The sequence below is a fragment of the Ascaphus truei genome, chromosome 10, assembly GCF_040206685.1.
Source record: "Ascaphus truei isolate aAscTru1 chromosome 10, aAscTru1.hap1, whole genome shotgun sequence".
In the NCBI taxonomy this organism is placed as follows: Eukaryota; Metazoa; Chordata; class Amphibia; order Anura; family Ascaphidae; genus Ascaphus; species Ascaphus truei.
The window spans coordinates 52,608,678-52,633,218 of record NC_134492.1 but is presented as its reverse complement, the minus strand read 5'-3'; positions in this window follow the sequence as shown (position 1 = coordinate 52,633,218).

The window sequence follows — 24,541 nt, the reverse complement described above, 5'->3', positions numbered from 1 at the left end:
TGGTTGTAATGGCTAGGCTGGTTTGAGACTAGACTAGGTATATAATGGCTAAGCTGGTTTGAGACTAGGTATACCTAGTCTAGTATATATACACTGGCGACACACTTAATCGCAGTGCGGCCAGATCCGCAAGCCGGGAGATTTCCCAGCTTGCTAGTGGCCGCCCCTCGGCGTGCCGCGCGTCACCGACGCGCGGTCACGCGTCTTCGGGAGCCTGCACCCCCTGCACGCGCGTCCAGGGCTCCCCGAGGGAGCCCTGGTGTCCCGCGATGTGATGGACGGCGGCAGGGGGTTCCGGGGGACCCGGCGGACCCGGCAGCGGTAGGGAGAGCGCCCCGATCGGAGGGCGCTCTTCCGCTGCTTCGGCGCGCGCCCGTCACCCTCCGGCGCGCGCCAGGCTACTGCTGTGGCCAAGAATGGGCAAATGCTCGAATAAACTTGGCCGCAGCAGTAGACATATATATGTCAAAATGAGTGCTACTGAGCGTGGCCAATGTATACAAGCCCCTTCCCACCTTTTTAACTTGAGAGGTTCTTGCATTTTGTTGAGTGGACAGGACTCCTCATACAGAGGTAAAGAAAGGGTTCACAGTTTTAGTGTTAGGACCTGCATTCGTTTGGTTATACCTTGACGTTGGTATGCAGGCTTATGACGCTTTGGCCAAAGGGTTTAATTAAATAACAAGTAAATATTATTATTATTGAAGTATTTCAACTTTATACTTATTACTCTATATGTTTTGTCAATTGGATGTAGCATTGGGCACCCCTGTCTTTTGTTTGTTTGTATATATATATTTTATAAAGTTAGTATATAAACATGGTGCGCTGAGTAGAGATGAGCAACATTTTCACAGAAATTCAAATACAGTGACGACCGATCTGAGTCTAAGACGGCTAAATCCACGGTTCTCAGATTATCCCGGTTAGGTGCGTTATTTTGTCGTTTTCGCCCGGAGTGAACTGCGTTATTTTCGCGCTCGTGATATTAGCATTTTATTCTCGCTGTCTGCAGTACTGCAATGCCGTGTGAAAACTCAGGGGGGGCGTTTGCGAGCTGTTGTCTTGGAAGTCTAATACCTTTGCGGTTCAACCTACGTCAGTACACAGTCTGTGTGTGTGCGCGCAGTAATTGTAAATTTGCATATTTAAAGTATACATGCATTTGCAGTGCTGTGCTGCTATACGGTATGTCACATTTGAAAATTGTTGAAACGCATAGGCGTGTACAGTACTGTAACAGTGTCACATTTCGGCACATACAGCGCTCTCCCCTCGCTCAGGATAATTAACTGCACTGCAGGGTATTTCAACTTCATATCTTCTGTGCAATACAGTACATCTCTCCCACACCATTCCTTTGAACGTGTGTCTGGTTTCAATCACATTCCTGCTTTACAGCAGGAATTTACTGCGCATGCGCCTGTAACTTCGCCCACCACTGCTTGCTTGCCTGAGTGAGTGACCAAAAAAAAAATTTAAATTTTTTATTGTAATTTTTTTTTCTCCACAAGAGACTGCAAAACCCATCTTACTGTATTACGATATTCAATCTGTGCTGTAGCTTTTGACTGCGACCCTGCACATGGTTGATTTGTGTGCTTTTTACGTACTGTATTTGGGGGTGTATTATTATGATGAACTGCCTTTTGAAATTAAAGTATGTCTTTAGCTTTGAACTTCATGCAGCTGTACCCTGCAGCCCCCTCCCCCACGAACGCTAGCTCAAGGATTTGAAATTCCACGGAGTCGTTAATTTTCTGAATCTTGCCATTGTGTTCTTAATCAGTCCATAGCCGACCTACAAAGCCTCACTGCGCCTGCGTGTAATTCTCTTTGAGATGCGCCTGTAACTTCACCCACCACTGCTTGCTTGAGTGCCCCCCAAAAAGTTTTAATTATGATTTTTTAACTGTTATTTTATCCACAAGCCTGCAAAAACAATCTTGATATTACGATATTAAATCTGTGCGTTTGCCTGAACATGGTTGATTTGTGTGCTTTTTATGTACTATTTGGGGGGTATAGGGATCAAATTACAGTATTATGATAGAAAGGGGGGGGGTTGTGATAGACAGCACTCTGACACAATGACTCAGCAAGGTTGCAGGGTGCACGGAACAGGAAGGGTTCCTAATACCCTTCAGAAGTACTAACAATCCAAAAAATAGTACCAGCACTCTCTGTCTCACAGCTACAGATATAAGCAAATATATAAGCTATATAAGCTACAGATATAAGCAAATACCAGTGTAGGGCAAATGAATAATTTAATGACACTAATAATAAACTGAAAATATAGCAACAATAGCCAATACGCCAATGCAAGAATAAATATCACCATAAAGGAAATGAAAATATAGGGGGTAGAGGGGAAAGAAGGAGAAGGGGAAAAAAACACAAAAGAAAAGCAAAAAATCACAAAAATGGAAAAAGGAAAGCAAACTAGGGGGGCGACGTTTCGAGGGGTGACCTCTTCATCTGGCCCATTTCCCCTGGTCCCAAAGGGTCCCAGAGGTACTTCCCTAAGCCTTCCCTCCCCACTGTCAAATGATCCCACACTCAGCTAATGATATAAATCTAAAGTCTAAAGAGGGCAAATCACATACTGCACCGACACACTTTATTCGAGCAAATACCCAGTATGTACCTGGCAGATACCTGGAATGCGCCGCTCCTCACCTCTGACAAGCCCCGTTGCGTTTGCCTTCCCAGCCTGGGTTCATGCCTGGCTGACGGGCGGCTGATCTGTTAAAAGATAATAATTAGGATTTAATAGGCTGCAATGCTTCGCGTGTCTACCAGATGGCATAAATTCATGAATTGTAATGCAGTATATATATATATATATATATATATATACTGTGCAGTATTGCAGCCAGCGGGAATAAAATGCTTCAATCCCTGCCTGGAAAATACCTTAATGCACTTGGGCAGAAAACAGTCACAAACCTCAATACACCCGGGTATACCCGAATTCGTGGGACTAGCCGAGCTCAAATAAAGTGTGTCGCCAGTGTAAGCAGATATCAAATATCAACCACTGAATGTAGATACAATGTATCCCAAGAACTTGACAAGGCACCAGGAAGAGGGTTTGCTTATACTTGTTCACTGATTGATATCTGATATCTGCATATGTTCTGTCTTTCACAATATTCTTGTATCTACATTCAGTGGTTGATATTTGATATACTCTGTCTATTGGGAAAGAAAAAAGCTGTGCCATACTTACCTGTATCATACTGTACTTACAATACTACAGCACAGTACTACTTTCCTGATGCTTGCCCATTACGCGCGATCACAATGGGCAACACAGTGGCAATATGGTCTATATATTTATTGCAGCGTTCCACGGTGAGTACATCGTTCCAAAAACTCATTATGCCTTTCAACAACTCGTCCTTTTTGGAGGGTTTCGCCACTTTCCGGATATGGTCCTTCAGCTGATGCCAGACAATTTCGATCGGATTGAAGTCTGGCGATCTGTCATCGGAAAAAAAGGACAATTAGTTTAAGAGATACAGTATACATTAAAAACTGTGGGAAACAAATGAGACATGGTTACCGCACTTACTCCGCTGGGGTCTTCACCCAGTTGATAACGCGCTCAAGGATATGCGCTGTTGACGCGGTGTGCTTCGGATCGTTGTCCTGGTAGAAGCAGTGACCATTCGGGAACTCGCGTGTGATGTATTGCACTATCTCAGGGACAATGTTGTCTTGGAAGAAAGCTTTATTCATGATTCCTATAGCAAGAAAAGAAAAGTGCTCAAAAAACTGCACAATAGTACAGTACAGTGCATACAGTAAGGCTACACTAGTAAAGTACAGTGCATAAGGCTACATTATATTTGATATATTTTACCTTCAAAGATGACAATGCATCCTGGTCCACGCCTAGAGATGGCACCCCACACATGCAGCTTCACGGGGTGTTTTGGCCGCGGCTTCAAAGATATGTGGCCTTTTTTGTGGAATGCAAAGCTTGGAAATCTCTCCAGCGACACAGTAGACTCGTCAGTGAAGATGCAATCCTGGAAAGTTTCCCCACTGTCGATCCATGCCTGGGCCTGGACCACTTTTTGATTTTGTTTGCGTCCCTTATCATGGGGTACGCTCTGTAATGACAAGGAATAAATAATTTTAGCGGTACTGTACAGTTTCCTAAACAACACTTTTACCTCCTGTACTGTCCAGTACTAACCTCACACGTCCATACTTCCATCCAATTCTGCGTCTCATCTTCTTTCTGCTGGTGTCGGATACAGCGAGATTGTGCTTTTCCTGCAGAGTGTATTTGACCCTTAATGCACTCCTCTCATCATTCTCCTCACTTATTTTGTCCACCAGAAGAGTTGTCTCCCTACAATGTAAAGAAAAACATTCCGGTAAGTAAAAAAATTAGAGACAGTAGATCAAGAGGATACAATATATTGTTCTATTAATACAGTATGCAGCAATATAAAACTGTTGAAATATAAATTTAAATATACAAAATATATATACTGTTGTAATATAAATATAAATATACAATATATATATACTGTTGTAATATAAATATAAATATACAAAATATATACACTGTTATAATATAAATATAAATATACAAAATATATACACTGTTGTAATATAAATATAAATATACAATATATATATTTACTGTTGTAATATAAATATAAATATAAATATACAAAATATATACACTGTTGTAATATAAATATAAATTTACAAAATATATATCCTGTTGTAATATAAATATAAATATACAAAACATATATACTGTTGTAATATAAATATAAATATGCAAAATATATACACTGTTGTAATATAAATATACAAAATATATACACTGTTGTAATATAAATATAAATATACAAAATAAATATAAACTGTTGTAATATAAATATAAATATACAAAATATATACACTGTTGTAATATAAATATACTAAATATATACTGTATACTGTTGTAATATAAATATACAAAATATATATACTGTTGTAATATAAATATACAAAACATATACACTGTTGAAATATAAATATAAATATACAAAATATACATATATACTGTTGTAATATAAAACAAAAATATTAGATACAGTACTGTAGATGTACAGTACATTTTTGGATCAAATTTTTTTTTCAAAGTTTTATAAATATAGTTACGCGTTAGTTACCCTTGGTGCCCTTTTGCGTTCTCTGTTTTTTCCGTGTGCATGATAGCTCACGGTGGTTGCTGGCACAACGAGGCCAGAAGTAGCTAACCAGCGTTGGATAGCAGCAATTTGGTGTCCGCTCGTGTACATCTCCTTAATTCGCATGCTGAGATGCTTGGAAATCTTTTTAACAACCATTGCTGCGAGTAGAAAGAAATACAAACACAAGAATGTATATTTGATGTTTAGTCGATGTGTATTCAATGTGCAGTGAATCCACAAAATGGATGGTGTATTTATACAGTAATAACTCACATTAGAGTACACCCACTTTCAACACCTGTACCTCGCTGCCATGATTAAAAGGTTACACACTTTGCATAGCCCACCACTCGATGATCTTTATCTGAACTTGCCCTTGTCCAGATACTGCATTGTGCCACCTGCTTCCATGGAGCAACCCCGATTCTACGGATGCAGGAACCCTCTCGCCTCAGCCGTGCCTGTCATGCAGAAAAAGCGAAAGGCGGTTGCCGTTTCCACGCCAAGGCAAAAGCGACAGGCTAAGGCCAATAAAGAAAACCTTCTGCTGACCCCAAAGGCTAAGGGTTTTCATAGACGTCAGACTTATTATGTCAAGAAGATATACGGTGATGTACTCTCGACGCAAAACGATTGGCAGCCAACCCATCGAACCCGCAGACCACCACCTCCCATACGCTTCGACGACTCTGCTGCCGCTGTCTTGGAAATCTTCAGCCCGTCTTCTCCACCCCTCATCCTCGATGCTGTCACCGCCCTCCCGGAAACCCACAGGCCATCTTCTCCGGTTTTATCCGATGACGCTGCCGCCTCTGAAATCCACGGGTCACTTTCTCCTTTGCTCTTGACGACTCTGCTTCTCGCCCGGAAATCCAAAGGTCACTTTCTCCATCCCTCTTTGATGATGCTGCCGCTTTTCCTCTACTGGATATCCACAGGTCACCTCCTCCACCCTTCTTCGATGTTGCTGCCGCTTCTCTCCATGGAACCCCCATCTCATCCTCCGTGGCACCCATCCACCCAGATGTCCACATGCCATGCACATGAAGCATCTCGTTAGACCGGATGCTGAATGGGATAAGTGTGGATCTCCCCGAGAACTCTATTGTGTTAGCAAAGATAGATCTGCTTCTTGAGACCATGTTAAATGTGGAGCAATGGATGCTACATATGGATCAACGGATGATACATATGGATCAACGGATGGATTGACGGATGGAGAAGATAGAGGCTGACATAGCAGGTATACATCGTTTGCTCGGTGTTAATGCCCCTATTTCCCGACGCCAGAGCAGGGGGGTGACATGGATGTGATGAATGGGACCTTCGACCCCCTTCCATCACCAAGCGCACCCCCTCCACCAGAAGATGTAGTGTACATGTATGCCATTGAGGAGGACATGACAACCCCGTCAAGACCACGACAGGAGACAACACGGCGACCAAGACCGGAGAAAAGCTTCCTCCCAGACAACCTACCATCACCCGTCACCTCAAGCACACCTGCTCGCAGAAGACCTACATTCGCTCGCATCAATACGGTGCCCGACATCACCCTACGTGATCTGCCACCGGCGCTCAGGGAGAAGTATAGGGTGATGAGTGCGGGTGCACCCCACAAGTATGCCTTGTTACTTTTTAAGCACCATGTTCCCTACTCGTTGTACTGCGACTGGGCCTTCAAAGTGAACTACGACGGAAATCGCTTAAAAAAGGCGTTTCCTGCCAATTTCAGAAAGAACATTCTGGATGAAATGCGGCGCTTTTATCCAATTACAGATCCTGTAATGAAAGGCGTTGGAGACTGCATTAATGGCGTTTTGCGCCATGCAAGGAATCGGCCATGGACGGACCATGTGGTGGACTTTATGGTTTAATCACGGGTACTGTAAGACCATACTGTTGTGCTGAACTGTGCTGTACTGTACATTTTTTGACCTGCTGTACATAAATAAAGAAGATGTTGTTGTGTGTTTTTTAACTTGTATTTATACAGAAATGTTTTAACTTGCTGTACACACACACAGGACCTGCACAATTCCAGTCCCTGAGGGCCGCAAACAGGCACCGTTTTCAAGGTTGTCCTGAAAACCGGGCCTGTCTGCTGCCCTCGAGGACTGTACTGGTGCAGACTGTTTTGCACACCATCCCACTGTATATGTTTTGACTTGCCGTTCTTTGATAAAGGAGATGTTGCGGTTTGTATATTTTATGAATAAAGAATTTGTTTTTAAAACATTTGACTGTAAACCATACATTTACTTTCTATACATAAATGTTTTCACAACTGTAGCAGTAAACCATACACCTGTTGATGTTTTGAATTGCTGTGCACTTAAAATGTTTCTACATTGTACAGTATTTGTAAATAAATGTTTTTTTACTTACTCCACCAATAAAAGAACATGTCGATTTGTTTTACATTGTTCCATTGGCTCCTTTGCTACTGTAACAAAATACAGTGTTTCAAGAATGTACACTACTGTCCTGGCACACTGTACTGTATACTGTAGGCATGCTCAGTACAAGAGTATTAAAAAAAATAGAAGACACATATAGTACTGTATTGTACTGTATGTACTGGCACTGTATAGAAGACACATACTGTATGTACAGTACTGTAATTCATGTAGAATAAATGCATAGTTTTCATTTTTTCGGGTTTATTACACAGTATACTGTTTATAAAAAAGTATTGTATACTGTACGGCCGGAAAACATCAGCATAGTGTACATCAGCCACTAAACTGTAGACTCCGGTACGTGGGTTTTTAAATCCGATTCAGAAATGTGCAGGCATTGTTACACAAAGCGATATTATCCATCGAAATCCCTCCATTAGCCGTTTTCTTTTCTGAGGAAAAACAAAAAGAAAAGTTTTACTGTAATGGTTTAAAGAAGTTCCCAGCCAGTCCCACCAATAATTTTCTCGGGGGGCGTCTCCTGTTCACATGCGCATGCGCCTACCGTCGATGTAATGACACGCATACTGTATGCGTTTCAAGAAGGTTCCAATGCGCATGCGCCTAGCGTTCCACCAATAGTTCAGTATCTGCAGCCCAGTACTGGAGAAGCCGCTCAGCCAATAATATTGCTTACAGGAGAATCGCTTGACTTTTGAATCGCACCGATATTGATACTGTATTGTCAAAATAAAAAAAACACAGAAAATAATACTGCAACAATACTCACCATATAATGTCCCATTCAGCTGGCGCCGGCGCCGGTCCACTGCCAGTCCAGCGTTCTTGATCATCCATGTCGATAATTTGCAGCGGGACTAGTCCACCTGTAGTCAGCTGATGAGGCTGGAAATTGCTTAGGTACATGCAAGCTTGATCGAAACTGCACGCGAAATCCGGCTCAAGCTCAGGGTTGTCACTGACGGCGGGACCGTCATTGGAAGCCGGTGCTGGTGCATTGCTTTGCAGCGACTGTTGTTTCTTAGTTGGTTTTAACATGACCCTTCGCCTTTTGCCATCTGCATGATCATAGATACAGGAAAAAGCCGGTAATACATACCAATACCCTCCAACAAATTGTGGCTCAATACGATAAAAACAGGGATCGCTACATAACCTTTTCCTTATTGCACGCTTCCACGTATGAGGAGCTGGCGAAAATTTGTAAAAGTCATAGTTTTCGATAAAATACTGATAAATTTGAACAACTGTTGCCATCTTATCATCTGTTGCATTAATCGCGGCCCATATCAAATACGCATAACTTCTGTCGGGTTTTTGGAAAACGGGCTGCACTTGAACACTCATGGCGGGCGGCGGGTCTCTGGAGAATACTGTAACCGAAACTGGTCTTTGTCTTTCTTTAATATGAAAAGCATAAATTGATACATTTTTGCAACCTCTTCCTTCAGTCTCAAGGCCAAGTTACAATAACACACTGTGATATCTTTTTTTAAACAAAACACCTGCAAGTCGACACATTACTGAAGCGCATGCGCATTACAATTCATGAATATCTGCCATCTGGCGGACACGCAAAGAATTGCAACCTATTAAATCCGAACCATTCTCAATAAATGCATCAACCGCGCGTCAACCACGCATGACCCGCGGCTGGGAACGCAAAATGAATGTGGCATGCTCCAGGTGAAGTGCGTCGCATTCCAGGAAAAAGCCAGGGAAAAACCGGCGATGTGTTAGACTCAGATGTGCCGCAGCAGTATGTTACGAATTCGCAAGTTTCTTTCAGCCGTGGATTTCAACCGATCAGTCTCAAAAAGGCAGATTCACCCTGTGGATTTGGATTTTTATGAATCCGTTGGATTATTCAGAATCCCTGAAATATGGCTTTTGCTGATGATAGGGGTGGAGAGGGGGATGGAGAGGAAGGTAGGGAGAGAGAGAGGTCCTACGTATATAAAGAGTCACTTATACTCCCGTTATATACCTCAAATGTCAAAATAGAGGCACTCTGGGAAATATGTTAATATAATTATACAAATGCTGCTTTGAAAACTTTCGCGAAACACAACACATTTTGCTAAATATGTTGCAAAAAAATGATTTGCAAACATGGGTGAAAATGTCTCCGATATCTAATAGTATAATATATTGTGATATATCTCTGCTTCAACATTACTGCTGAATTCTATGGAAACTGTGATATTCTGTTATAATGGGATATGTTATAGGGAGTGGCTTTGGGGGAAGGAGAGTGACTTGGAAGGGAAAGCATGGCGTGTGGAGGAGATGGGTGACATGATGGGGAAGGGTGTCATTGGAGAGCTATAGAGTGGGTGCTAGGGTGGTGGGGGGAGGAGTCCCCAACTCTTCTCGTGCAGCTGTATCGTCTGAATCAAAACCATGGTTTTAGTGCATTTCTGCCTCAGATACGGGACCATAGATCAGAGCTGGGGTATGGATTAAACCGAATTGAGGAAGTGCTGAACTATCAGAATTGGGGAGTCTAACAATTCCTCTGCCCCTCCCCCGCACACCAGTTTAGGGGGGGGGGGGGGTGGGTAAGTCCATGATTACCACACCTAATTTATTTCTTGTTTGTAAACCCATGTAAATACAGAAACATGCTTACCTGAAAATTGATATGTTTATTATTATTATTATTATTATTATTATTATTAATATTATTTGGCCCGCTGCCTTGGATTGTCCCTTTAACAACATATATAGTGCCAGAAAACGCTTAATTCCCCACAACAATAAAATAATAACTATTCATTAACATTACTTTTCATGCCGGTAACATACATTGCTCCCATTTCATGCAATAATATATTCTGTCAATATAAATAGGATTAGTTCCTACACTAACTTACATCCAGTATGTATGTCTGCTGTGATTTATGACTCAGTATTTCTATAAGAAACACTTTAGTCCTAGTAAATCATTTCGATTTCCGTATTTTTCCGGTGCATTTTTTAAAGTGTGATGACATCCATCATAACCTGTCGTCCCTCTTTCTATATAACACGCGGTAGTGTTGAAAAGTATTTAAGACTATGGGAAATTAAAAAAAAAATACAAATTCAGGAATTGTAGGGATTAATATATTAGATTGATGGGATATTTCTTAAGGGTCTATAAAAAGGCAAAGAAGGGTGGGTCGCCGTGTTGGTCCTTTCTTCCATGTAATAACAGAGGAGGGAGAGTGAGTAGGAGGTATGAGACCTTTTATTGCACCAACAAGTAGTTGAGATGTTACAAGCTTTCCAACCTCTCAGGGTCCTTCATCAGGTCTACCCCAACCTGAGAGGTTGGAAAGCTGGTAACTTAATCTACTTGGTGGTCCAATAAAATGTATCATACCCGCTACTCCCTCTCTCTCCTTTGCTACTACATGGTCTATAAAAAAAACCCTGTTTAACCATTGGATGTGGAAGATTGATCAATGCGAATGTAATCACTGTTGGTCACCTCTTCTTTCTCTCGGGACAAGCCAATGCCAGAACTGGGCAAGTTGTGAACTCCATAAAAGTTGAAACTTCTGTGAACATCTTTGTGACTGAAATGAAATTACCATATCTGTAGGTGACACAATATGTTGCCAAATATTCACCAAAACTGACAATACTGTGGGTCACATCTGTGAGTCGTGGTATTTCCAAGGATCGGCAGCTGCTGGTCAACTATAATGAGGCTAATACAGATGCAGGCTTCATAGTATTCCTCTGTTGTATGTTAGAGCATAATATTATAATATAATAATAACAACTTAAATTTTATATAACACTTTTCTCTCATTGGGACTCAAAGTGCTTCACAAATACAATATAATGTGTGGTAAGCCTATGCCAACATTCCGATTAAATGCTATGGAAACTGTGATATTCTGTAGTATACTGAGATATCAAAAGGAACAATGTTTACCTTTGTACATTATCTGCTAATTATCTCTCACACCTGCAAAACCACACCTCATTCATTAACCAAAGAATCCTATTGGACATAATTAGAACCTGATACATCTAGGGCAGTGTTTCTTTTGTGAGCATAATAAACAGTTGTATTGTTTTAACATCATTCAAATTCAAAGGGAAAGAACAAGTCACCAAATTCTGTCACACATTGTGACATTGACAAACTTGTAGATTCCAGTGAAGTTCTACTGAGAAATGGGCTCCCTAAAAATCCATACAATGTGCAACTGGATCTCTATGGATTGCCAACTATTATTAATAATAATAACATGTTCTTATATAGCTCTGCTAGTTTTACGTAGCGCTTTACAGAGACATTTTGCAGGCACGGGTCCCTGCCCCGTGGAGCTTACAATCTACAGTATGTTTTTGGTGCCTGAGGCACAGGGAGATAAAGTGACTTGCCCAAGGTCACGAGGAGCCAACAACAGGAATTGAACAAGGCTCGCCTGTCAGTGACTTTACTCACTGAGCCACTCCTTCTCCCGTACCCTTATGGATACGAATGAATTTCTGTTCACATAGGGTATAACAAGAAATATCTTCTAACCATACCGTGGAGCTTCAAATAACTTATTCAGACAAATGAAAAAGATGTCACAATTATTGTGTGAATGCTTTTTGGTTGCATCCAAAACAGCAGGAGATTCGAGTTTACTGCTTATATAATCCAAGGCAAAGTATTTTCCTAAACTATATATATTATAACCCACGGCTATAAATATCTGTGACCTACTCCACAGGCCATAATTGTATATTAGCAAATCCGTGCCAATAAATACTGTAGTCCACACAGCAAAATAGCAACTGCCTTTAAGTATTCAATAAAAACCTCTGTTCAACACATACAGTATCTCTGGTGACACAGCGTGTCTCAGCATGAAATACGCAAGTCATTTGTATGATGCTCATCGCAAACAGAGATTTTGAAAATAAGTGATGAATAATGAATACAGGTTTTGGGGGGATGTTTATAAAGATAATGACAAGTAAATAGGCACAGCACCAGCCTTTTGCCTGTATGTGTGTTGAATAAAACACTTCAAAAAGAGATTACCTGGCTCTCATATACCTTGTAGTGATAATTGGTGAATTTTACCGAACACATATTTCTTGATTTACTGAGATTGTGGAGATAATTTACTCTGCAAATAAATAGGTCTTAATTACCAATGGCAATGAAATGTGTGAGGGACGGGTGGATATCCTACTGTGCAAGAACTATTGCAGGGTCTGGCTTGGGAGCAGTGCATAGACATACTCTTATCATAAAGAGATTTATTAAAGCCTTATACTAGAGTAGGGGTGGCAAACTCCTCTCCTTAAGTGCCACCATCAGTTCAGGTTTTAAGGATATCCCTTCTTCAGCACAGGTGGCTCAATCAGTGGCTCAGTCGTTGACAAATATAAAGCAGATATCTGGCACACGTATCATCTGTGTAAAAAAAGTAATCAACTGCCGGTGCTCACGAATAGGAGGGATGGTCTTGAAAGGTCCCTGTAGGTACGCAAGATGAGAGAAAAAATTCAGGCACACGGTCTTCTCTTTAGGAGAATTATTCAGCAGTAAAGCAAACTAATGTTTCTACTGCAACGCAGTCTTTGTCAAGGTGAGTGTAAAGTGGAGAATGAACTCCAAAAACCGGTGCTAAAAAATAACATGCAGGGGCACTGTAACACTGAGAAATAAATGTATCAGCCCTGCCACGGATTAAATACACTTTAAACATAAGCGTATTAGAAGGGCTCACTGTGTGCAATAAAGTCTCAATATCAGGAAGGGGGCTAGAAAGTGGTAGGGAGCAAGGGTCATTGAGAGACACCCCAGAATTGAATATTACTCCGCCACTACCCTCACAAATCCTGGCATCCTATACACACCCCAAGAGCCCCTGAGGGCGTAGTACTCACAATCTTGACACGTCGATGCCGCCGGTCAAACGCTGTAATCCAAGGACTTGATCCAATGCGCAGTGTCGGCGTACTCCAGCCTCGGGAAATCAGATAAAGAAAAAAAAGTAGGTATGGCGGTTTACAGCCGTCCGTGTGGGTAAAAATAGAGCGCAACTACTGAATTAAAAAAAGTAACTTTTAATGTGCACTAAACATGTCCAGAATGCCACGAAGAAACTCTGACGCGTTTCATCCTGTAACTAGGACTTTGTCAAAGACGCACACATACGCCAGGTTCATGTGGATGTGAACATGATGGCACGCATATATATATATATGTGTGTGTGCTTTTGATTTGTATGTCAGCCCTCACTTTGAAAAAGACTGCTTGCCAGTCGAAACGTTGGTTTGCTTTACTGCTGAATAAATCTCCAAAGAGAAGACCGTGTGCCTGGATTTTGTTTCTCACATTAGTCGATTGAGCCACTAATTGAACCACCTGTGCTGAAGCAGGGATATCCTCAACACCTGACCTATTGGTGGCCCTTGAGGACAAAAGTTGGCCACCCCTGTACTAGAGTGTCCAAGTTAAGCAACATGTTATTCAGAAGTGCATGATAAACTCATAAGAGTATCTGTTTGAATAGAGCCATGGCATGATCTGTATTCTTTTGATTATATATGAATCAATCACATCAATAGAATCAATCTGCACAGTTATCTGTATATTCCTCTCTTCTCATGCATTGAGAGAAAGAGCTTTGTGAAAACAGCTACAAATCCATCTGCTTTTAGCACTTGGACCTAGCGTTTCCACCACAAATGTAGGTGTCAGACGCTTTAGTTGTGGCTGCCTCTGTCCTCTGTATTTCTAGATCCATCCCCCTTGTGTGTTGCAGTTCATCCGCTGGGTCACGTGCGCTCATGCCTGCGTGCAAACACTTCCGGGTCTCGTCAGGGTTGTTCTCCGATGTGGAGGAGAGACTGCAGAGAGCTGCAGCAGCTGCAGAGTCCTAAGATAGTGCTGGTCAGCTCCAATATCACCAACGCGTTTCGAAAAGACTTTATTTTCTTCCTCAGGGGTATGGGTGTGATTACCCCCCTGACAAAGGTCCCTTATTAATAGTGACCCAAATTAATCAATAATCACTTGTAATTGGTTACAAAGTTATAAAGACACTTGTAGATAAAGTGAAGTAAAATGGGATAAATGCAATTGCAGTCCCTGAAGACACCATTCAATTAAATATTTGCAATATATAAATACAATCATTTTAATAAATAACAATATGTAAAGTTGATATACTTGTATCGGCAACGATAAAAGGGATGGAGTGAAGGATAGGGATAGAAACATCCTCTAATAACAAAAAAATCATACTCTGATCACTTTTTGGACCTTATTGCAACATACAGTACTAGATTTACAATAAATTTGTTTATATGTATCTCTATTTTGAGATTTTTCCTAGCCATTTTAGATTTATTCTAACAGAATTATGTATTTAAATTAATTAAAAATACAATCTCAAATTTATATTTATATTAATTTCAATTTCAATGATCATTTTACTATTATATTAAAAATTATATTTATATATATGAATAAACTATTAGAATTACTTAAACTTAATTTAAAAATATTAGCTATCTGCGAAGGTAATGAAGCTGTGTTAACTAAAATAGCAGGGGGTCTCTGGAGCAAAACCGTATTGATTTCAGGTCCGGGGACCCCGTGCTTCCCCAGATACAGGCCCCGTTATGGGGTGCTGGTATCCCCATGAAATGTTTAAATGTCCCGCGCCACGTGACCAGACATTATAATGCATAGGAGATACCGGCACCCCATATCTGGGCCTGTATCTCAGGAAGCAGAGGTCCCAGAACCTGAAATCAACGTGGTTTTGCTCCAGAGACCCCCTGCTAACGTACTCTAGTATTAAAATTTTAATTAAAACACTGCGATCACTGGCGAGATATGCGCAGGGAGAGGCGGCTCTCTCTGTGCAGCTCGCAGAAAGATCACACAGGGGAGAACTTTGAGAGAGACTGAGATGAGTTTGCTGCTTCATTGAGCGGTTTAGGCATTTTCCTGAATCACGGTTTAGAGGGGTTCAGATTCTTTCTGAATACCGTGATAACTCAACTGACAAACTGTTCAGCGAGATAGCAGCAAACTCATGGAGGCTACTAGAGTAGGTCCCATAGTCTCTTTATTCTCATTAGCACATTTAGTATAAAACTTGTGTAATAAAAGTCTCCTGCCGAACAAGTTGAGGTCCATGACCCACTCAAAAAGGTGGAAATCTGAAGTGGGAGAAAAAGAGTTTTCCATTCATTACCACAGTGGCTATCTAGGCTTCCATTGAGAGGGCCCAGTTAGCCACCATGACAATCAATAGGTTTATGTTGGAAACAACTTTTTTTTAAATTTCTAATAATTTCATTATTAATGTTGATATTTTTGTTACTATCATATTGTTTCTGTTAATCACATTTGGCTAATAGGGCTAGTGGTCATTACTCAACAGGGGGTGGGTTATGTTTGTTGGGGGTATGGTGGTGGTGGGCGTGGGTATTGTGGCTAGTTGCCCTGGGTGTAGCGGTAGGGATTAACCCCGTGTTTGCCTTAGCAGTTGGTAAAGGATTGTAATAATTACATGACCCTATGGAAGAAATATATTAACTTCCCCATGATCGCAATGCAGTAATTAACGTTATTAGCAGCTCTGTACATTAATACATTATTATCAGTTCTATTAATTAACACATACTTGTAGTGCCTAGTCTAATAATATTGCACCCCTGAAAATATTACTGCGATATTGCTGACTTAGGTTATAAAATTGTGGTAGTACAACCAGGCATTTTTATTTTCCTTGATGGGATATTAACAGGGTTTGTTGACTCTAGGTCAGTGGAGCTCAACTCCAGTCCTCAAGCTCCCCCAACAGGTCAGGCTTTAAGGATATCCCAGATTCAGCACAGGTGGCTCAATCAGAGGCTTAGTCGAAGACTGAGCCTATGATTGAGTCAGCTCTGCTGAAGCAGGGTCTAATTGAGCCACCTGTGATGCAGCTGGGACTGACTGAGCCACGTGCTGGAATATCCTGAAAACCTGAACTGTTGGGGGGGGGGGGGGGGGATGGTGTGATTGAGGACTGGAGTTAAATGCCCCTGTTCTATGTCGATGACTGCTGTTCTCTAATGAAAACCTTTTGGGATTAGGTGGCGTCTTTCAATTGCAATCAGTATCGGATAATTACCTTAGTTGGCGGGTACACAGGGGGTCAGTGTTTAACACTATAATTAAAGAAGTTAATCTATTTTCTCCCTCTTGTTAATTGTGTTTCACGTATTCCCGTATTTTAGGAAGACTTGCTTAAACATGGCTTTTTGTGAAAGAAGCAATTTAAAATGCTTGTGCTGTTTTGTAGACCACATCACCCCTGCCAGAACAAACTTTCAATCTGCTGTCTGAACAAGCAAAATAAATGGTCCCATTTTTTACTAGAAATGGCTCTTTATCTTTTGGATGACTATAGATGTAGTTACTATATCATGGTATTTGGTACAAATAAATTCCTCCAAATGCAGGTCTCCTCGGGACAGAGGTACAAAGTAGAGCTCTACACACAAGTTCACAAATCAATTCTTCATTTATTGTAACAGAAACACTCATGAAAGGGTAGAGCCCCTTCTAATTTCCTTGTGCTGCAGAGATTCACTCCAGGTATATGAAGTCCATTTAAATCAGCAACATGATAACAGACCATAAGGGGTTAACACACATGATGAACAGCAAATGAGTCTACTGACTCTCCCCTAGTATGGGAGCAGCCTGGCAACATACAGAGGGTTGATCCAGTAGGTTAAGTAACCTTCTAGGGACCCCTCAAATGTATAAATAGTGCACTAAAAGTGGCTGTTCCCCTGGGGTGCTTAAGAATAAGAAATAAACTTACTCAGTTCTTTCATTGGTCTGTTCCAGTTGGCGTGCTCCAGGCTTGTGAGCAGTAAAGTAGCAGGATATCCTCTCCATAGGAAAGTAATCAGCGGGCACTGCTTGGACAAAAAATGGCAAGAAGGCTGGACTGTGCAAAAAATATAAAAGCCTTTATTGGTTCCCGGCAAACATGGATAAAAAAGGGGAGAAGGAGTCTCCCCTCAGCGCTCTGATGCGTTTCGTCCGCACAGGGACTTTGACAAAGTCCCATTCAAAATCCATTCCGCGGTGTAAAATCCAACGACAGATTCATCCAGTTTCAAGCCGTGCGGTTCAAAAATGCCATTGGGTAAAATCCACTGGTGGATTTTAAGAATCCAATGTGCGGACTCAGCAACCTGCGCGTGGATTGGATTCTTAAAATCCGCCAGTGGATTTCAGAATCCGCAGACCATATCAAGGATAAAAAAAATCCGGAACAGGCGAATCGCCATGTTTGAGATTGATCCACGGAAATCCTCGGTCCAAAGGAACTGAGTGATCTGTGGCAGATCCAAATCCAGATCAAAAATCCGCCCATCTATATTACAGATGTAGGAAAAAACGGAACAAGTCCAAATATCAGCGCTCAGAACACACAATTATGGGTACAGATATAAAATGTATGAGTAACCCATGCAGATTTTGACTGCAGAATGTGTGAATAAATGAAGAACAATTCTGGATTCTTATATTCAAATGGTACTGTTTCAATAGTAAGCGTAACACCTATTGGAGAGAGCTCACACCCTAAGATTGCACCTCGAGAGGTAATCTGTGTGGTCACAGTGAAGGGACAAAAACAAATCCATTCGTGGCTAAAGGGTAACAGTCTGTTGTCTCTTGGAGTGATTAAATAAGCCCTGAGTGTATAAAACAGAAAAAACAAGAGGAGCGCACAACTCATAGTGTAGTAAATAATGTAATATTTAGTGAAAAGGTGCAGGTAAGAAACGCACGTACAGGACAGATAATACTTAAAAGCATGTCATGCATAAACCAGCATGGTACCATAGACAGGCAATTTAGCCGCACAGATGGACACTGGAGTAAGCTGCTGGCTCAGATGTAGATCAGTCTTTTCCTCCACATGTCGGGCAGACACAGTGTGGAGGAAGAGACTGATCTACATTTATATTTATATTTCCGTCACTAAGGTCATGTATTCTTTTTTGCAGTTGTGATTTTATGTTTTCACACGTTTCACATTTATTATTGATTTGTTATTCACAATTTTTAGTGCGCAATTTTATATCTATCTGAGTGGATAAAGTATGCGATCGGTAAGGGGGTATGGTACTCACAACCTCCGTAATCATGGCATCTCCGGAGTCAGCGTGCACTCAGCTATCGAGAAGAAGATACCGGAAGTCCTCCCATGGGGGAGTAATGAGGCGGTGCACAGCAAGGATAAAGATGACAGCTGGATAGCTCGGTGAAAAAACTATTTATTACTGAATCAATCATATGGCAACAGGTAAAAAACACAGCAGGAGAAACTCTGACGCGTTTCACACTTTCTTGCACTTTGTCAAAGCGATAGTGTGAAACGCGTCAGAGTTTCTCCTGCTGTGTTTTTTACCTGTTGCCAAAAGTTTAATTGAGTAATAAATAGTTTTTTCACTGGGCAATCCAGTTGCCATCTTTCTCCTTGCTGTGCACTGCCACATTACACATTACCATGGGAGGACTTCTGCTATTACAGATGTAGCAAGTGCTACTGCTCCCCCGTGTAAAGCGGGACCCACAATGTGTCACCAGGAGCAACCGCCATTCTAAATGCATTATCGGTGCACAATAAAGAGTGAAATAACGCCTGCTACATCTGCCCATCCATAATCTTACTGCTTGTGTTTGGCTCCTCCTCTTCTGTTTCATCAACAACAATTGCGTTGCAGAAGCAGTCACTTAATCGCCAGCGCTTGAGGGGCCACGGCCCTCCCAGCACTCAAAGGGTTAATTGGTGCATTGTAGTTGGCCCGCCAAGTTTCAATAAACCCCAGCCCCTTAAGTGGATTGGCAGGCCATTAAAAAACTGCTAGCGCAGAGCACAACATTCGCTCTGTAAAATATAGATGGGAGTAACTTTAGCAAATGGGAAAATGCCAGCACATGTTGGAAGCAATCTGCCACGTTCTAACAGGGCTGAAAATGTTCAACTGGTGCTGCAATTATTTCCATGAATGGGAATTGCTGTCGATGAAACAGGGAACATTCCACTTCACTTATTAGGCTAGGTAAACCTTACCAGGTACAGCTGTTTGATTAATTACTTCCCAATGAAGCAGCCTAAATGCTAATGATGTGTAGGAAATTACACAGAATAACAACTTATTTTTTCTATTCTGCTCGCAGACCGGCACCCGTGGGTGCAAATGAGTCAGGTTCTCTCTGTGCGGTGGGCTGTTGAACAGTCAATTAATCGCATTACTGCCTTTTGAAAAAGACCATCCATCCCAAATTACTTTTACATTCCATTTACAACCCCGTTTAACTCGTTAGACAATAGATGGAGCATTTGTTGCACAGCTGCCCAATCTGCTGCTCGTCTCTCCAGCACTGAAGAGGTTAATTATTTCCTAGTATCACATTTGTTATTCAGTGATTGAGCACTGGAGTTACCAAGATCCCGCTGCTGTCTTTAGTGCCTGTGCGAGAATAGAGCATTATATCCAGCTGGAAACATAATTACAGAAAACCACATTGCAGCGGTCTCCTAAATTATCATCATGTAGAACATTTCCTCTGCAAGATGGGGCTTTGTCATGGTGTTCAGATGTGCATTGGTAACTGCATTTTTTGTCATTAAATTGAATCTAAGGCACCTACTCATTAAATACTCGCCATTCAGTATTCATTAACCAATTATGTTATGTATCTGGGAACACAACACTTCACTGTTTCTTAAATCTGTCTCTGCTTTTGTCCTGCCCAAATCTATCTGTTGGCTTCCCATTAACTCCAGCAGAAGTTATTACATTCTCCTTATCTTTTTTAAGACTTTAAACTCCTCTGCCCCTCTATTTAGTTTATCTCAGTGCTAATCTCTCAATATATCCCTCCTCGCCTCTTGCGTTTTGCATACCGATGTCTGTTGTCCTTCAAGCCCTCTCATTCGTAAAACCTCTCACTTAATGTCTCGCACCTCTGGAATTCTCTTCCTCCCATTATCAACAAAAGACCTTCTCTTTCCACCCATCTGTCTCAAAAATACTGTAAAGATTCGTGATCCTCTGCGCGCTTGGCACGCTCCTCGCTTACCCCAACCCGCGACCGGGTGTTCTGCTTCTCCTGCCTCTTGCAGCACATTTTGCCTGCCGGTGAATACCAGCATCCCATTTAGGGGCGTGCGTGGACCACACTCTGCCCTACATGCCACCCCCGCTGGCCCCACCTCCAGGCTGCACTCGCACGGTGACGCCACCATCGCGCAGCGCGCACCCGCGATGCGTAGCACATGCGCAGAACCTTTCTTACTCCTCTGCCTTTACTACACCTGTTGCTGATTCCTCTGCCTGTGTATACACCTGTGCTATCTCTCCAGCCAACCACAGCAAGGCATACTCCTGAGTATGCTCCAACCTCATTGGACAATCTCCCTTTATATGCTCAGCTGCCACTCTGGCAATTTGGCTGAGCATAAACATTCCTGCTAGCGAAGTGTTTACTGCTGTCTTGCCTCCACAGTCTTGTCCTGCTCCTTGTTCCTTGTTCCTGACCTTGGCTACTCTTCCGGACTCTGCTCTTCTGTTCTCCTGACCTCGGCTACGTACGACCATCCGCACCTCTTTAAAACTGACCTCGGCAAAGTACCACGATGATTCGCCTCTCTCCAATCCAGACCACGGCTAAGTACCTCCAACACCAAGCTCGGCAAGTATTACTGACCATCCAGACCTCTGCTACACCGACCCGGCTACTTCGACCAATCTACACTCCAGAAGCGCCCACGCGGCTGTGGGTTGGTGTTATATCAAATCCCCACCTCGGCCTCAGGTTACGCCTTGTTTGTGGTTAGCACTCCGTTACAAATACCCTATTTAACAAAGTATTTCAGTAAGTCCAATGTACTAACTCCTTGAAATGCACTTACCATTAAACCCTTCTCCTTTCTCTGCAAATTCTCTCACTTACATTGGAAGCTCTTCTGGGCAAAGAGTCTTTCCCCTCGGCAAGGAAAAATCATGACTAACCCACACCTCGAGCCGTTCCCCTCCCCTGAGTGCTAAAGAAGCACAAGTTTGTGAGGGTAAACTGGTCACAGCTTTATTATAACATCAACATGTTAAACCACAATTATCCATACTAGGGGCCCAGTCAGATTGCTCCATTACCATTAACTAAGAGCTTGAGGGATCCCCTCAGCTTGTGTCCACATCACCACTCACCGCCCAGGCCACATGGCACAAACACACACCATTCGAAATGACATCACCGTTCTGGTGCCCGAGTAGGGGATGGAACTGCTTCCCCAAACTTCCCATCCAAGGTCTGACACCTCACCACAAGGAGCCAATACTGACCGAGTCCCCAACCCCATCTTATACTACTCCTGCCATACCATCCTCAAGCTGTGACTATTAAACTGAGCAATGACCAACTTTCCTTCTCTAGCTCACACCCTGAGGATCGGCCTTAGGTCCCGCCCCACAACAGGCCCCATGACAACACAGGTGATGCACCTCAAGCCAAGGAAGCTAGGTGCAAGCACTGCACTAGCAGGCAAGGGGATACCACAGGGTTCGGTCTTAGGCCCCGCCCCCGCGTGATGTCCCAAGATGGCACAGGTGACGCGCCACGTGTGGAGAAAACTTCACGCAGGCATAGCGCTACAAGAATCACGTGAGGGGTTAATAGCAACACGCAATGCTGACCCAGGATCACCTCCTTATCCTGCACCTGTTGCACACTCCGCCCCCTGACGGCCAATTGGGCGGATGAAAACCGAGTGGGCGGTTGCTGTAAACTGTGGCAGCTGTGTGCACCCTACTCATTTTCTGCCTGGCCTTTATATGCTCAGCCAGCCCTCTAGCAAATTGGCTGAGAATAGATCTTTGTTGCTTAACGTAGTGCTACCCCAAGCATCCAGTTTCCTTGTTGCCTTGTGCATTCTGCTCCTGTCTCATACTCTTAGTGTTTTGACCTCGGCTTGTACCTGGACCCCCGACTTCTCCAATCCTCGACGTCGGCTTGCATGTGGACATCTACCATCTCTATCCCTGGACCCTGGCTATCCTCTCTGACCATCCGACTTCTCCAACCCTTGGCCACGGCGAGTATCATGACTATTCTCACTTCTCCTACCATGACCTGGCTATATGGCTATCACTCTGCACTCCGGACGAGGTCTTGAGGCTGGAGGTCAGTGTACCCTTACATACCCACCTCTGCCTTGAGGTCCCGTCCTATTTGTGGTGAGCATCCATTACCCACCTCATAAACTCTTAAACACAGGGTGGGAACTTCATTGCAGATCAATCTTTGTAGAAAGAGGGAGTTAATATACCTCCCCCCTTTCATTAAATACCCCTCTAACCTCCTACCCCCCAATATTTGCCTCACAGCTCCTTAGGGAAAGGGCCCAATGCCCTTAAGTCATCCCACCCCTCCCCCTACAGGTCCAGGGGTTTCTTTCTTTTTAACCATGTTTTAAATAGCACTACGGGTAAATAACGCACCTGTATTAACGGAATGCATCATGTTAACGGGCGTGATAAAGTCTGCTACATCTCTATTTACATGGATGAGGAAATACATAGACACATCTGGATAAGGGGCTGTTTTATGGACTTAAACTCTTAACTGCATCAGAGGCCCCCCTGCCCACCGGCACTATCTACCGAACCGCAGCTTTAAGCTTACTGGCTCTGGAGACTGCAAGTTGTGTTACTGCTGTATTTAGGGGGTTATTTATGAAAGTGCAGTAGTGTGTTTTGGAATAGCACTACTTAGTAAACATGGGCCTGAGTGACAGTGTTGGAGGGATACAGGAGTAAACTATCTTACAAGGAAGAGAACACATGTTATTTTCCAATTTAATCACTTGTTCTAACCTTCCTATACCCCATTGGTTCATATTTCACATTCAAGCATTCAAGGACAGAACTGCATTAGGATTCAGGTTTCTATTACAAAAAGGTTACATGCACCATACATCAAAATAACATCTATGGGTTTGTTTCCATTAACATCTACTATATATTATATTATATACTGCCAGGGGGTGGGTGATATTGACTAAAGTGCACACATGAGAGAAAAGCTGAGAGTTCCAGTAAAAAGCCTAATATTGTTCTTTTTATAATGGTCCTTCACCCCTGAGCCACTTTCCCTTATGACAAATCTTCAGTGCCAGGTTACAAATGAATGAAACAAATGGGAGATGGATTTATGGAGGTTTGGCCTCTGCATCATCCTGAAGATACGTCCTTTCACTGCATAGTCAAAGATCAGTCTTGCAAGACAGAACATATTGATCCCCTTGCAGCAAACATATCCACAGGCTAATGTCATTTCTACAAGTGCTCCAAGCAATCTTGCTACACATGTGCAATAAAAACTCTATAGTTTCGAGCTGTCTTAATGTTTTTTTTTTTCTATTATGAAAACTGGAATTCGTTACTTTCCACATAAAAAATAACCAACAACATTTTGAAAATAACTTTATTCCATTGTAGTATATTGAATTATGTTTAAAGCAAAATGTTGGCTGTTTTCTTGGAAATAAAATAAGAATGTTATTTTTATTGGGTCCTCGGAATGGGGGTGCACTGGTTAATTAAGTGTTTGCTGAATCCCCGTTAATGTGTTATGCAATGTAAAAATAAAAAACCATGCTAATCATTTGCATTTCTAGAGACGGCTGGCACGGTGCAGCTGAGTGTACAGTGGCGGCCCGCTTTAGTCTAATGCGGCCGCCACTGCGGGTAATTTAAAACCGCGTGCAGACGCGGCTGTTTTGTTTTTTTTCCTGATGCGTGCCGCGCGTCACTGGTGAGCCGGTCACGCGTGCCAGGGTTCCGCCAGCATCCCGAAGATGGAGGTGATGGAGGTTG